The sequence below is a fragment of the Aquarana catesbeiana genome, linkage group LG13 (genome assembly GCF_042186555.1).
Source record: "Aquarana catesbeiana isolate 2022-GZ linkage group LG13, ASM4218655v1, whole genome shotgun sequence".
NCBI lineage: Eukaryota > Metazoa > Chordata > Amphibia > Anura > Ranidae > Aquarana > Aquarana catesbeiana.
This window is the reverse complement of record NC_133336.1, coordinates 196,068,147-196,084,805: the sequence shown is the minus strand read 5'-3', so window position 1 is coordinate 196,084,805 and position 16,659 is coordinate 196,068,147. Positions and strand designations below refer to the sequence as shown.

At 41.5% G+C, this 16,659-nt stretch overlaps 1 protein-coding gene across 2 annotated transcripts in view; it reads right to left on the bottom strand.

Annotated features, from left to right (window-relative positions):
- BCAN (brevican) overlaps positions 1-15,555 on the bottom strand; it is a 61,788-nt gene extending 46,233 nt beyond the window's left edge. The window contains exon 1 of one of the 2 annotated variants that reach the window (XM_073610140.1): positions 14,690-15,555. The gene's annotated coding sequence lies outside the window, so the exon portion shown is untranslated. The remainder of the gene's footprint in view (positions 1-14,689) is intronic. The other variant, XM_073610141.1, reaches the window with a different exon arrangement.
- Between the last annotated feature and the right edge of the window lie 1,104 nt (positions 15,556-16,659).

Genomic DNA, 16,659 nt, shown 5'->3' with positions numbered 1-16,659 from the left:
AGAAACTCCCAGGAGGACAGAAGCACAGTTAGGAATTATGGCAGGGAGGTCTGACTCGGTTTACGCATATAAACAAAGCCATTTGATTACCATGACATCGATGGGAAAACCAAAATTTTACGCTTGTCACCAAAGCAGGTGGTCAGAAACTCCCAGGTGGACAGGAACACAGCTGGGAATTATGGCAGAGAGGTCTGACTTGGTTTATGCTTATAAACAAAGCCATGTGATTACCATGACTTTGATGGGAAAACCAAAATTCTACACTTGTCACCAAAGCAGGTGGTCAGAAACACCCAAAACTCCCAGGTGGACAGGAACACAGCTGGGAAATATGGCAGGGAGGTCTGATTTGGTTTATTCTTATAAACAAAGCCATGTGATTAGTTACTATGTAACTATGTAACCATGACATTGATGGGAAAACCAAAAGTTTATACTTGTCACCAGCGCAGGTGGTCAGAAAATCCCAAAACACTCAGGTGGACAGGAACACAGCTGGGAATTATGGCAGATAGGTCTGACTTGGTTTATGCTTATAAACAAAGCCATGTGATTACCATAATAGAGATGGAAAAGCCAACATGTTGCTGGGAATTACGGCAGGGAGGTCTGCTACCATATCAATTTTGGGTGGAATTGACCTTGTAGAAGTGAATTTTCCTTATAAGCAAGCTGATATTTTTTAGCAGAACTCCCTGGCTAATATTTTATGAACCTAACCACAAAAAAAAACCATCACCGGGCATAATTCTGCCATCTGACTTCAGCCAATTACCGCCGTGGGCATAAGTCTGTCTAGGATCTGCGAAGATGGAAACTTTCTGACTCTTGGCATCGGAAAGTTACTTGAAAACTTTTTTCTTTTTCTTTTACAGTAAAATGAAATAAATTAGGGGGCAGCGAAGCGGAACGTCGGTCAGAACCGGCGGCCGCAGACGTCTTCTAAGCGCTTTCATTTTTCTTTCCTCCCGTTGCGGCTGAGTCAGGAGTTTTTTTTTGCCCCCGCCGCCTTAATAACATATTAACCAGCAATGAAAGCACGGCGTGTGAGGTCAGCCCGCCGGTGATTCACGAGGGCCGGCGTGGACTGAACCACCTGATGGGTTGAAATTTATGGGCTTCAATTCGGGAGAGCGATTGCCCCCCCCCCCACCATCAGAACATCATTACCGAAAGGTACAGCGGGGTCGCGAAAAGGCGTCATTCGCTAATTGGAAACGATTGTATGGCGCACGTGTGAAGGAACGTGAACACGCTTAGGGGATAAAAATAAACTTAGAGGACTTTTAAAGGTGGAATCCTTTTTCTTTTATATAAATAAAGCAAGTTAAAAAAAAACCCAACTTTTTAACCACTTCAGCCCCAGAAGATTTTAACCCTTTAATGACCATTTTTTGCGAATCTGCACTGCGACGCTTTAACTGACAATTGCGCGGCCGTGCGACGTCGTACCCAAACAAAATTAACGTCCTTTTTTCCCCAAAAAAGGGCTTTCTTTTGGTGGTATTTGATCACCTCTGCGTTTTTTTATTTTTTTGGGCTATAAAAAAAAAAAAAAAGGCAGAAAATTTTGAAAAAAAAAAAATATTTTTTACTTTCTGTTATAAAACATATCCAATAAAAAATGTAAAAAAACGAATTTCATTATCAATTTAGGCCAATATGTATTCTGCTACATATTTTTGGTAAAAAAAATCACAATAAGCTTATATTGATTGGTTTTCGCAAAAGTTATAACGTCTACTATGGGATATTTTGTGGTTTTTGTTTTTTCCTCTCCTCATCGCGATTGTGGGCCCTTATGCCTGATGTAAGGGGGGACGCTATTGGAGACACCTGATGTGGAATGGGACTCTATGAGGGACACCTGATGCAAAGGGGGACTCTATTGGGGACACCTGATGTAAAGGGGGACTCTATTGGGAACACATAATGTAAAGGGGGACTCTATTGGGGACGCCTGATATAAAAGGGGACTCTATGGGGGACACATGATGTAAAGGGACACTCTACTGGGGACACCTAATGTAAAGGGGGATTCTACTGGGGACATCTGATTTGAAGGGGGACTCTGATGGGGACACCTGATGTACAGGGGCACTCTATTAGGGACACCTGGTGTATAGGGGGACTCTATTGGGGACACCTGATGTAAAGGGGAACTCTATTGAGGACACCTGGTGTAAAGGGGGACTCTGATGGGGACACCTAACGTAAGGGGGGTCTTTACTGGGGACACCTGATGTAGAGGGGGACTCTGTTGAGGACATCTGATCTAAAGAGGGACTCTGATGGGGACACCTAATGTACAGGGGGACTCTATTGGGGACACCTGATGTAAAGGGGGACTCTATTGAGGACACCTGATGTAAAGGGGGACTCTGATGGGGACACCTGATGCAGAGGGAGACTCTATTGGGGACACCTGATGTAAAGGGGGACTCTATTGAGGACACCTGATGTAGAGGGGGACTCTATTGAGGACATCTGATGTAAAGAGGGACTCTGATGGGGACACCTGATGTAAGGAGGGACTTTACTGGGGACACCTGATGTAAAGGGGGACTCTGTTGGGGACACCTGATGTAAAGGGGGACTCTGTTGGGGACACCTGATGTACAGGGGGACTCTATTGGGGACACCTGATGTAAAGGGGAATTCTACTGGAGACACCTGATGTAAAGGGGGATTCTAATGGGGAAAGCTGATGTAAAGGGGGACTCTGTTGGGGATGCTTGATGCAAGGGGGGGCTCTATTGGGGACACCTAATGTAAAGGGAAACTCTATGAGGGACACCTGATGTAAAAGGACACTGTACTGGGGACACCTGATGTTAAGGAGGACTCTATTGGGGACACCTGATGTAAAGGGGGACTCTATTGGGGACACCTGATGTAAAGGGGGACTCTATTGGGGACACCTGATGTAAAGGGAGGCTCTTTTGGGGACACCTGATATAAAGGGGGACTCTGTTGGGGATGCCTGATGCACGGAGGGACTCTATTGGGGACACCTAATGTAAAAGGACACTGTACTGGGGACACCTGATGTAAAGGAGGACTCTACTGGGGAATTCACCTAGCGGGGGCACACTCCACCATCTTTGCCCTGGGTGCTGGATGACCTTTTCCCGGTAATGGTCCTACTGCAAGACAAGGCGAAATGCCTTGTCTCCTACTTGACCAGTTCACACCACCATGCATCACATTGTCATCTTCCATGATCGGTGCATCGGTACTGTTGTGATCCAACCGCACACTGGTGGCTGGGTTCTAACCCAATGAAATGTATGTTGGGTTCTAACCCAGCTGCTGGTGTGAACCAGCCCTCAAATCTAAAAAAAATTGACATATTTATTATTTTATTACTGGGAAGCTGGGCACATGCTTTTTAGTGCATTACAATGCATCCATTATAACGCAACAATGTAATAGGGCCCTAAAGGTTCATGTGAGAGGTACACTTTATGTAAATTTGATTTGGTTCTTTACAATTTATCTAAAACCAAAAACATCTATTCTACTTGAATTTTTTTTCCTCCTATTTTTTACATAGGTCTTATTTTTATTCAAACATTCATCCGTCAGAGTCGGTCTGTTGCCGAGGCCCAAATGTTCCTTCCGTTACACACTTTCCCACTCACAAGCTGTAGAGTGCCGGCATTCAGGAACGCCACGTTAAGGAAGGAGCTGGTGCCATGGCAACGCTATAAAAAGATTAACGAAAAACACTGCCAAGTCTACTTCAACATCCCGACGCATAACGGAAACATGTTCATAAAGTGGGTCAATGTAGTCATCAGATAGAACTGGAATTACATCAGGGTCTGATCCTTTAAGAGCCCGCCACTCGTCAATGTTCCCTCTCTGTTACAAATATTAAAGGCACGTTAACCCCAAAAATGTCCGTTGCTTTACCACTTGTAATGCAGAGGATGAACATACTGGAAGCGGTTTTATATGACTCTTTTGTCCAACTTAATTATAAAACCAGAGCCAAGACCATCTCCTTCTGCTCCGCTCTCCACCATGATTCATGGAAGCCAGAGAGTCTAGGCCACACCCAACAAAAATATTCTTTGTCCTGTAAGTAGTGCTGTGCCAATGCTACAGGGGAAGGGCAGTTTCTTAAGGGAAATTGTTCTCTTAGGGACTCCATTAGTCCTCCTCCCTGAGAAGGTGGGTGTCTGATTTGATGCCAAATTCCAAAAAGGGTTCAGGTGGCCATCTTAATGAGAAAGAGGGCGCACAATAATACCAATGCTCACTCGGCTCTCCACCATGATTCATGGAAGCCAAAGAGTCTATGGCACACCCAACAAAAAGATTCAGACAGGTGTAGATATTCTTCTTTGCTCAAGGTGGCACTGTGTCGAAGCTACAGGGAAAGGGTAGTTTGCTAAGGGAAATTGTTCCCTTAGGGAATCCGTTAGGCCTCTCTGGGACACTAGGTATCTGATTTGATGCCAAATACCCAAGAGAGTTCAGGTGGCCATCTTAATCAGAAAGGGGAAGGACAATATTCCCAACGCACACTCCACCATGATTCATGGACGCCTAATGCCGCGTACACACGAGCGGACATTACGGCGGACTTTGCCCGGCGGACTTTTCGATGTACTTTCCGACAGACTTTCTGAATGAACGGACTTGCCTACACACAATCCACCAAAGTCCGTCGAATTCGTACGTGATGACGTACGACCGGACTAAAACAAGGAAGTTCATAGCCAGTAGCCAATAGCTGCCCTAGCATGGCTTTTTGTCCGTCGAACTAGCATACAGACGGCGGACTTTTCGACCGGACTCGATTTCAACGGATAAATTTTAAACAAGTTTCAAATCTAAGTCCGTCCAACTTTTGAGAAAACAAAGTCCGCTGGAGCCCACACACATCGAATTGTCCGACGAAATCCAGTCCGCCGGGCAAAGTCCGCCGTAATGTCCGCTCGTGTGTACGCGGCAAAAGAGTCAAGGCCACGTCCAACAAAATAGGTTTAGGCAAGTGTAGACATTCTTCTTTCTTGTAGGTGGCACTGTGCTGATGCTACAGGGGAAGGGGAGTTTGCAAAGAGGGAAAATGTTCCCTTAGGAACTCCATTAGTCCTCTCTGGGAAGTTAGGTATCTGATTTGATGGCAAATTCCTGCAAGAGTTTAGATGGTCATCTTAATGAGGGAGCCTTTAAAAAAGGTTATTCCACCTCATCTGGGCACTTTTGGAGGAAGTGGTAGGTTAGGAACCCACTATTTAGGGACAGTTCTTAGCACTGGAAAGGTTCCTAGAGAATAGGGACAGTGCAGTAAACACTGTCTGATGCTGAAGGACCTTCCAGGGATTTCTTTAGTGGTCCAGTACAGGGTTACTATACAGAATACCGCCACCCCTCTAGATGAGGCTATCCTCCAGTAACATTACCGTAACTCATACTAAAGTGGGCTGCACTAATACTATCTTTTGTGCCACAACATTCTTCCATCGTTATGCCCTGTACACACGATAGGATTTTCCGACAACAAATGTTCGATGTGAGCTTGTTGTCGGAAAGTCCGACCGTGTGTATGCTCCATCGGACATTTGCTGTCGGAATTTCCGACGACAAATGTTTGAGAGCAGGTTCTCAAATTTTCCGACAACAAAACTTGTTGTCGGAAATTCCGAGCGTGTGTACATAAGTCCGATGCACAAAAGTCCATGCATGCTCGGAGTCAAGCAGAAGAGCCGCACTGGCTATTGAACTTCATTTTTCTTGGCTCGTCGCACGTGTTGTACGTCACCGGGTTCTTGACGTTTCGGAATTTCCGACAACATTTGTGCGACCGTGTGTATGCAAGACAAGTTTGAGCCAACATCTGTCGGAAAAAAATCCACGGTTTTGTTGTCGGAATGTCCGATCGTGTGTACAGGGCTTAAGTGTTACTATGAAACTATTACAGTGCTGAGCCCTGATGTTTATGTGTAGTCCCTCACAAGTTGGTACCTTGACTGAGGCCAAGCCTACAAGGCAGTACCCAGTACTTTTAGATATGGGATCATGTGACCTACCCCCCTCTGTGACAGCGCTAGTGTTTGGTGATTCCAGTGCTGTCACTAAGTGCAATGATCAAAGAACATAACCTGCAAAGTGCAGGGGTCAGGAGTATGTGATGCACTTATTGCAGGGGCTAGGAGTAAGTAACAAAGAAAATAAAAGCAAAATGCAGGGCAGGGGTGTATAATGCACAGAATGCGGGGATCAGAAATGTGTAACGCAAGAGTGTAATTGTCAAGGATGTGTAACGCACAGTGTGCAGGAGCCAGGGGTGTGTAAAGCACTGAGTGCAGGGGCCAGGAGTGTATAATGCACAGATTACAGGAGTCAGGGGTGTGTAACAACTAGGAGCTAGATTTGCAAGGGCCAAGGGAGTGCAAAATTCCCCCAAAAGCAATATTCTCCTCCACTTTCCTCTTTCAGCAAAAATACCCCTCCCCCAAACAAATCCAATACTTATTTGGAAACTCACCCCACAAAGCCCAAAATTCCCTCTGCAAGCTAAAATTGTCCCCAAAACAAAAATACAGAAATCATCCCCTTCTGCCAGTACACTTGTTCCCCCTCTCCTGAAATGTCCTCTTTCAGCACAAATCTTTGCCCTTCAAACCCCCAACAAGCACAAATCTTCACCCCCTCCCTCCAAACTCCCCTTCCCAGCATAATTCTTCTACTCACCCATCTCTCCTCCAAGCAGAAGTCTTCCATCCCCAAAATCTCTCCTTCCATCACAAATCTTCAACCCTTCCCAAAAATTTGTCCTCTTAGCAGGTCTTCTATCTTCCCCCTAAAATCTCACCCTCCAATACAAATCTTTGTCCAGCTCCCAGTACTAATATCCCTCCTATGGTATTTGTTATGTTAGGTTCATCCCTCCCCAAACATGACAGACCTCAGACTTCTCCATGTACTGTACAAACAACTCCTCAACTTGTATCATGTGACAAGTCAGAGCCAAGGAGGAGCCTAGGGAAGCTTTCCTCAGCTCTGAATTCTAGTTTGCTGGCTGCTTCAGTGGTGGGCTTTTATGGCGGAGGGACCTGGGGCACCCGGCAGGAGATGTGGACACCTGATGCTAGTAACATTACAAGCCACAACAGGGGTCCCTTTTTTTAATACTGGCAGTAGGGGTACAAAGGGAAGGTGTATGTGTGCTAGGGATGGCAGCATATACATTGGCCCTTATCGTAACTTTATCAATCTACACGACCACATTCTTAACATGTCAAAATTAGGAATGAGCTCAGTAACAGCTCAGAAGGGAGCTGTTACTCCCACCCTCTGCCACCCATTGAACTGTGGCCAGGGTAGTCCCCACCCAGTAGCTATACATACACAAAGGAGCAGAGATGCTTCTGACATCATTCACCCGTTACTTCACTTTCTAATTCAAGAAAAAACATTCATTAAATTCCAGTCTAGTGACTTTGCCTAAGCTGAGATGATGTCATCATTCTTCTGCAGGCAGCACAAGGAATTTCCTTAGTTTCCTCTCCCCCGTGATCAGAATACAGATAAAATTGCACAGGCACCAGAATTTACCTGACTGTGCCATCACTGGAACCGGCATTTCAGTCCAGAAAGTAGATGCTGACCTTGCATAGTGCCTTAACCAAGAAGGCCCTCTCCTTCTAGAAAGAAAAGCAAATGAAGGCATTTTCAGAGGGAGTACTGTGATCTCCATGAGAGGTTATAAATATATGGAAGTGTTGCACTTACTCATCAATTAGCATTAATTTGTAGGCAGGTGGTAGAATGGGTTCCCCTTTAAGGTGCCTCCTACCCCTGGGAAAAAGGTTGGGAGACTAGGCAGAACCTAGGAGGTTCTGTTGTATTCTTCCTGTTGCTTTGTCTTTCATGGGCACAACACAGATCCACTTTAAGCCTCAAGCCAGTCATGGCATGGTACCAGCTACCACACCATGCCAAAAACTATTGTACTGTAAGGACTATCAAACAACAGATACAGAGCTGAGGGAGATAATGAAGGGAAGTTGGGTGGTTAATAAAGGCAGAAAGGAGCTTCAAGTACTTGTAGTAGTTCTGTAAGGCCCAGTAGAAGAGTCAGTCCACCCAAAACCTATACTTCGGGTTTTGGATGATCCTGGACACCTAAACAAACGTTTTATTGGGACTTATCCTACTGGATATTTCAATTTGTATTATGGTGGGTGCAAGAGATGAAGTGCGAACACCCCAAAAGTGGATGGGAACACCAAGGACCCCAAAGTGGCCAGCAAAAGAGCCAGCAAATATGGCAGGTGTGCTCAAGCAACCTCAACATTTAAAAGGGACCAGGAGATGGCTCCTTCCACCCTGCTCCATTGTACATGAAACATCACTTTTGCATTGACTGACCCTTAAAAGTAATTAAAGTGACCATCACCTATGACAGACTGTGATGACAACCAAAAAGTGGCAATTCTAAACTTCAAAAGCGCTCATCACAGACAGCAGTTTTCCAAAATGTAAAGTAATATCTGTGCATCTAAGAACAGCTTTCTCTGAAGAAAAGGGAGCAGATCTTCTACTCTTGGTGCACTGCATCAGTACATTGGCCACATAAAAAATAACACAGGGTAGAAGTGTCTAGGCCTAATTTTTGAGCATTTCACCTTTGTAGGAACTTTGAGGCACCTAAAGGCATCCTACATTTTTCCTTTCGGAAATGTTTTGGACTATGTATGGGCAATATTTGACTTACAAGGCCATCAACTTAGAATGAAAATACCACATCTCCTGGGAGCTGTATTGGTGCAAGTATGTGGCTCCTATCACTTCTATAGCCCTCTTTATGATAAGGGTGTTCGGCACTATCCCTGTCCACCCATATCTGATGGATTTGGTCAAATTAGTTGCAGGTGAAGTCTTCTGCTGCTGGGATGGAAAAGTGTTGGACGATGTCCTGTCTGCGTATTGCCTACCCTTTAAATTATTTTGTATGTTTCCCCTTGAAGGAAACCTATCATGACAGCATTTTGTTGGCGGAACCTGCTGACCTCCTTCTAAAAATGCTCATCTCTTCACTGTTTCCTGATGCTTTTCTGAGTTTCTGACCTGGTATGAGCAGGCAGACAAGATTAGTATCAGAGGACACACATGTTCTTGGGACTGAACAAATTTGATAACAATGGATCATACTGAACTCCAGGCAACCAACATTTTCAAAGCATGTGGTCAGCAATCACACCTATATCACTTTGTTGCTCATATGTTGTCATGATTGCCCAATTGTTACCCATGTATTTTCAAAATGCTCAGTTGTTGCCCATATACCCATATATGGTCACAATTGCCTGTTTGTTGCCCATGTATGACCAGAGTTGGCCATATATTGTCAAAATTGCCCAGTTGTTGTTGTCCATATATGGTCACAATTGCCTGTTTGTTGCCCATGTATGGTCATAGTTGGCCAAATATTGTCAAACTTGGCAAGTTGTTGCCCATATATGATCACAATTGGCTATTTGTTGACTATGTATAATCACAGCCGCCCATATATTGTCAAAATTGCCCAGCTGTTGTCCATATATGGTCACAATTGTCTGTTTGTTGTCCATGTACAGTCATAGTTGGCCATATATTGTCAAAGTTGCCAAGTTGTTGCACAGATTTGGTCACAACTGCCTGTTTGTTGCCCATGTACGGTCAGAGTTACCCAATGCCCATATATTGTCATAATTGCCCAGTTGTTGCCCATATATGGTCACAATTGCCTGTTGTTGCCCATGGATGCTCACAGTAGCCCATATATTGTCATATTTGCCCAGTTGTTGTCCATATATGGTCACAATTACCTATTTGCTGGCCCTGTGTGGTCAGAGTTGCCCATATATTGTCAAAATTGCCAAGTTGTTGCCCATTTATGGTTACAGTTGCCTTTTTGTTGCCCATTTATTTTCTCAATTGCCTGTTTATTGCCAATGTTTTGTCCCAACAGTCTATTTAAAGCTTGTGTATGGTTCCAGTTGCCCATTTATTACCTATGTATGGTCACAGTTGCCTGTTTTTGACCATGTAGTGTCAAAATTGCCTGTTTATTGCCCATGTATTGTCTGTTTGTTGCCCACCAATTTTCACAATTGTCAGTGTGCTGCCTATTTGCTCTTGTATTACCACAGTTCAATTCTATGGTTCCATCTGCCTGAATGTGTGATTACATCAGACGTGTTTGGTTTGGGGATCAAAAGGTCCTTTCTGTAAAGGCCCATCATTATCAAACTATGCCCTTTAAAAAAATGATAATTTGGTTATGCCTCCAACACTGGTCCTAGCATGGCATTATACCCTTTGAAGAACCTCAGGTTTGTGGGGTTACATAATATATATATATATATATATATATATATATATATATATATATATATATATATATATATACTGTATATACAGTATATATATATATATATATTGTATTTTCATGCCATCACGCTAAACAATTTGTATGTGTAACACACCCAGTTATTTACTCTTACAGAGATCACAGTACAACTCCTGAAAATCTGCTTTTCTCTCCAGAAGGATGGAACTATTTTGTTTAGGCATCATACAGAATCACACTTTACTTCCTTGACTGAACTTGTTAGATCAGAGATGACACAATCATGTAAATCTTGATGCCTTTGCAGTTCTTGGCTATGTTAAAAAATGTCTGACACAAATCAGTCTTTCTTTGGATTCTCAGGTTGTGACTTGCTACAAATTTACAATATACAGTCTAAGGAATCATTGGCGGAGAGGAGACTGAGGAAATGCTCCCTCCTACATGCGGAAAACTAATGACATCATTTCAGCCTAAGCAAAATCACTAAACTGGATTTCGGGCTCTTTTATTAATAAAAAGTTGAGTTTTTTCAGTGTGGGAGTAGATCACCAACTTTGGAATCTGTAGGTTGCAAATCAAGGAGCTAGCAACAACAGCCTAATCTCATGCCTCTAAGAGGAAAAAAAATTCACATGCAGTTAAGCCCTTTAAGAACAACTTGAACGCTATGGATGGTCCATCATCTAATCTCCAGTGCTGACCAGGACCACAATATGAAGTTTTGCCACCCCAACCTACCCAAGAACATTATCACCCTCATACATGTCGCTATGGACAGTAGATGCACCTGTTTACCACTATCTACAGGTGTCTTCAGCATGGTGTATATGGTTATGTACAAGTGTCCACAGAATGGTGTCTACAGATATGTTCAGGTGTCTACAGCATGGTGTCTATGGATATGTACAAGTGTCCACAGAATAGTGTCTACAGATATGTTCAGGTGTCTATGGAATGGTGTCTATGATTATGCACAGCCAGGTGTCTACAGAATGGTGTCTACCATTGTCTACAGGTGTCTACTGAATGGTTTCTATAATCACCTACAGTGGTTTACTGAAAGGTCTAAACGGTTATGTACAGCTGTCTACAGAATGGCGTTTACAGTTATGTACAGGGGTCTACTGAATAGTGTATGCAGTTCTGTACTGATGTCTACAGAATGGTGTCTATGGATATGTACAGAATGGTATCTATAGTTATTTACAGGGGTCTACTTAATAGTGTATACAGTTCTGCACATGTGTCTACAGAATGGTATCAACAGGTATGTATTGGTGTCTATAGAAAGGTATCTACGGTTATTTACAGGTGTGTACAGAATGGTGTCTACGGTTATGTACTGGTGTCTACTGAATAGAATAGTAGTGTATAAAGTTCTGTACAGGTGTCTACAGAATGGTGTCTACCTTTATAAAGTTCTGTACAGGTGTCTACAGAATGGTGTCTACCTTTATCCATAGGTGTTTGCTGAATAGTATCTAGGGTTATGTACAAGGGTTTACAGAATGGTGTCTACAGTTTTCTGCTGTTTTTTACAGAATGGTGTCTACAGCTATGTACAGATGTCTCTAGACTGGTGTCTATGGTTATTTTTAATTGTCTACAGAATGGTGTCTACCATTATCTAGAGGTGTCTACTGAATGGTGTCTATGATTATCTACAGGGGTCTACTGAACGGTCTATACAGTTATGTATAGGTGTCTGCAGAATGGTGTCTATCAATTTCTACAGGTGCTTACTGAATAGTGTCTACAGCTATATACAAGGGTCTACTGAATAGTGTCTACAGTTATTTACAGGGGTCTACTGAATAGTATCTACTGTTATCTACAGGGTCTACTGAGTGGGCTATATGGCCTTGTACAGTTTTCTACAAAATGGTGTTTACAGTTATGTACAAGTGTCTACTGAATAGTGTCTATGGTTATTTACAAGAGTCTACTGAATAGTGTCTATGGTTATTTACAAGAGTCTACTAAATTATGTCTATGGTTATCTACAGGTGTCTACTGAATAGTGTCTACGGTTATCTATGGGGGTCTACTGAATAGTGTATACAGTTCTGTACAAGTGTCTACAGAATGGTGTCTACGGTTCATACAGGTATCTATAGAATGGGGTCTACCTTCATCTTCAGGTGTTTGCTGAATATTATCTAAGGTTAGTTACAATGGTCTTTAGTATGATGTCCACAGAATGGTGTCTACGGTTATCGAATGGTGTCTACAAAATGGTGTCTACAAAATGGTGTCTATGGTTATCGAATGGTGTCTACAGAATGATGTCTATGGTTATGTTCAGGTGTCTATGGAATGGTGTCTATGGTTATGTTCAGGTGTCTATGGAATGGTGTCTATTGTTATGTTCAGGTGTCTATGGAATGGTGTCTATGGTTATGTTCAGGTGTCTAAGGAATGGTGTCTATGGTTATGTTCAGGTGTCTATGGAATGGTGTCTATGGTTATGTTCAGGTGTCTATGGAATGGTGTCTATGTTTAGGTACAAGTGTCTACAGAATGCCTTCATAGACACAGCTTAGTGTGTATAGTTTGGTTACTACCATTACTTTGCCCAGATCACTAAAGGACATTCTTTCAGACAAAACTCAACTTGACTTTCTAAAAATCCTTGACAATGGAATTCTTTCTTCTTTCCTTCTTCCTTTTAGCCAGTAAAACCCAACTGCCAAATCCTAGAGGTCTGTTAGAGCAGAATTCAGTTTACCTAAGCGGAAACTTCTTTGAATTAGAATGAATGAGAAGTTACGTGGCAGATGTTCAAATAAAACAATTCACCTCTTAGTTTTATAACTTGTTGGGCGTTGACCCCCAGACACTGGAAGGACTTGAAACTGCAAAGGGTTAAAAACACGAGGAGGGTGTGTACAGTGGCTGATGGTCAGATGTTTCAGCAACTCTGAATATGGGAACCTGGCAAACATGTGTGATTTTTAGATGGACAGAAGACAGTTAGATAGATAGATAGATAGATGATCTATCTGTCTGTGTCGCTCCATCTATCTTTCAATCAATCTTTCTATCTGTCTATCTATCTATTTGTCTATCCCATATGTATCTATCTATATAGATAATATACAGAAATCTAGAAAGACAGATATATAATATACATAGATGATAAAGAGAATGACAAGAGGATAGATAGATAGATAGATAGATAGATAGATAGATAGATAGATAGATAGATAGATAGATAGATAGATAGATAGATAGATAGATAGATAGATAGATAGATTTGTCTATCCCATATGTGTCTATGTATTTAGGCAATAGACAGAAAGTTAGAAAGGCAGTGATCTATATAAGTAAATAATAATAATAATAATACAAGATACATAGATGATTAAGAGAATGACAACAGTGGATGGATAGCTAGATAGATAGATAGATAGATAGATAGATAGATAGATAGATAGATAGATAGATAGATAGATAGATAGATAGATAGATAGATAGATAGATCTATCTCACGTTATCTATCTATCTATCTATCTAGCTATCTATCTTTCTTTCCTCTACCCCATAAGTATGTATCTATTTAGGTAATAGAAAGTTTGACAGAGATATAAGATACATAGATGAGAAAAAGAATGTCAAAAGTACATAGATAGATAGATAGATAGATAGATAGATAGATAGATAGAGCGAGATAGATCTATCTATCTATCTATCTATCTATCTATCTATCTATCTATCTATCTATCTATCTATCTATCTATCTATCTATCTATCTATCTATCTATCTATCTATCCATCAACTCTTGTCATTCTCTTAATCATCTATGTATCTTATATCTTATATGCCTTTCTAACTTTCTGTCTATTATCTAAATACATAGACACATATGGGATAGACAAATATATAGATGGATTCATAGATAGATAGATAAATAGATAGATAGATAGATAGATAGATAGATAGATAGATAGATAGATAGATAGATAGATAGATAGACAGATAGATAGAGCGAGATCGATCTATCTATCTATCTATCTATCTATCTATCTATCTATCTATCTATCTATCTAATAGAAAGTTAGGAAGATATATGAAATGCATAGATAATTAAGAGAGAATGACAAAATCAGATAGCTAGATAGACAGGTGTCTATCTTTCTATCTATCTATCTATCTATCTATCTATCTATCTATCTATCTATCTATCTATCTATCTATGATTGAATGAAAATGTGAGTGAATGTTTCCCCCCCTGCATTAGTCAGTGTCACCCCCAGGGAATGCTCCTGCTGGTGTGTAGTAATGTACAGGTCCAGGGATATGGGATGACAGTGATGAGAAGGAATAATTACCTATGCAGTGCAGAATGCAGATGAAGGATGGTGGAACAATCCGTCTCTCTGTCTCCGGTGTCCTGGCTGCGTCCGTCTGTCCTGGTCGGGATGAGGACAGGGAAGGAGAAGTTTAGCGGAGCTCCTCTGCAGACTTCAGTGGATGTTGCAGTAGGGCAATGCAGAGGTGAATTGCAGTTTTCCTCAGTATCCCGGATCCTCTGCCAGGATCTAGTGTTACACCGAGAGCTCAGCAGTCTGCTCCTCTCCCCCCACCCCAACCTTCTCCTCTTCTTCTCTGTCTGCTCTTTATTTCCTTCTGTCTATCTCTCTCTTTCTTTCTATGTCTCTGACTTACACTTTTCTCCTTTTGTGTAAAGAGCTCAAATATCAACTCTCATTTTTTTTCTGTTTTTTTATTTTTATTTTATCTATCTATTTATCTACCTATCGATGTTATTGTCTCTTCTCTTCTCTCAGTTCTTTCTTTCTTTCTTTCTTTCTTTCTTTCTTTCTTTCTTTCTTTCTTTCTTTCTTTCTTTCTTTCTTTCTTTCTTTCTTTCTTTCTTTCTTTCTTTCTTTCTTTCTTTCTTTCTTTCTTTCTTCCTCCCTTCCTATCTATCTATCTATCTATCTATCTATCTATCTATCTATCTATCTATCTATCTATCTATCTTTCTCTCTTTCTTTCTCTCTCTCTCTCTCTCTCTCTCTCTTTTTCTTCTCTATCTCTTCTCTCACTCTCTGCTGTCAGCATTACACTGAAGTCTGTACTGGAAGGGACTTAGCAAAGCTTGTGGAGGGGCTCATCCCACAAAGCCGGCCCCTTCTGCCCCCCCCCCCTCCCCGAAGATATTTCCCAGACACGGGGTAGCTGGACAAGAGAAGGGTGGATAGAGATGACATTATTAAAGGCTGGGGGGGGGGGTAATGGGATATTTTATTATGGGGGGAGGCAGGCAAAGGTGGGGGCCACACACAGAAATTAGCATTTGTGTGGAATCAATACCTTCCCTGCTGATTCATTAGCTGTAAAACAAACTGCGGACTTTGTGGAAAGGGACAGAGAGGAGGAGGTGATGGATGACCCCCGCTCTTCGCTCTTCTCCGCTTTGCTGGACGGGCCCGGCATGGGCGATGTACCGGCTAAATGAGATCTCAGAACTAATTATAAATCTGGAGATTGCCTTAAAAAAAATAGGGAGATGGGGAAATTGCGGCACGCGGCCAAAAAATTACTTTTAATAGGCAGTTTGGTGCCTACCACCCTTAGAAACTATGTGCCTGCCTTCCTTTCCATCCACAACCTCTAGCTGTATCTCAGCAAGTAAGCTAAAGGTTATGGTAGTTCTGCTTTCATGTAAATTATTTCATCAATGTGTTTATGATTTAAAATATTTGGTTAATGCAGATTAGAAGACTGCATTATATATTAAAATAAAATAATATATAATAATAATAATAATAATAATAATATATATATATATATATATATATATATATATATATATATATATATATATATATATATATATTTTTTTTTTTTTTTTCATTATTGTTATTATTATTATTATTTTATTTTAATATATAATGTCTTCTAATCTGCATTAACTGAATATTTTAAATCATAAACACATTGATTAAACAATTTACATTAAAGCGGACTTTCCATTACACATGTCTGCATTCATATATTCACTTGTCAAAATATGATTTTAAAAACTGTACGTTCTAGACAGTCCAGTGACTTTGCCTAGGCTGAGATTAGTCTGCTGCACGCAGGAAGTAGCATTTCCTCAGTCTCTTTTCCCCTCAGGATCACTCTGACTGTACATTGTAACTTTGTAGCAAGCCACAAGGTAAGAGGACGCAGCAAGGGGGGCGATCTGTGTCAGGCATTTGTAAATACAGTCAAGAACTGCTCAGGCACCAGGATTTTCATGAGCGTGTCATCCCTAAGCCATCATCTCAGTCCTGGAAGTAGATGGTGA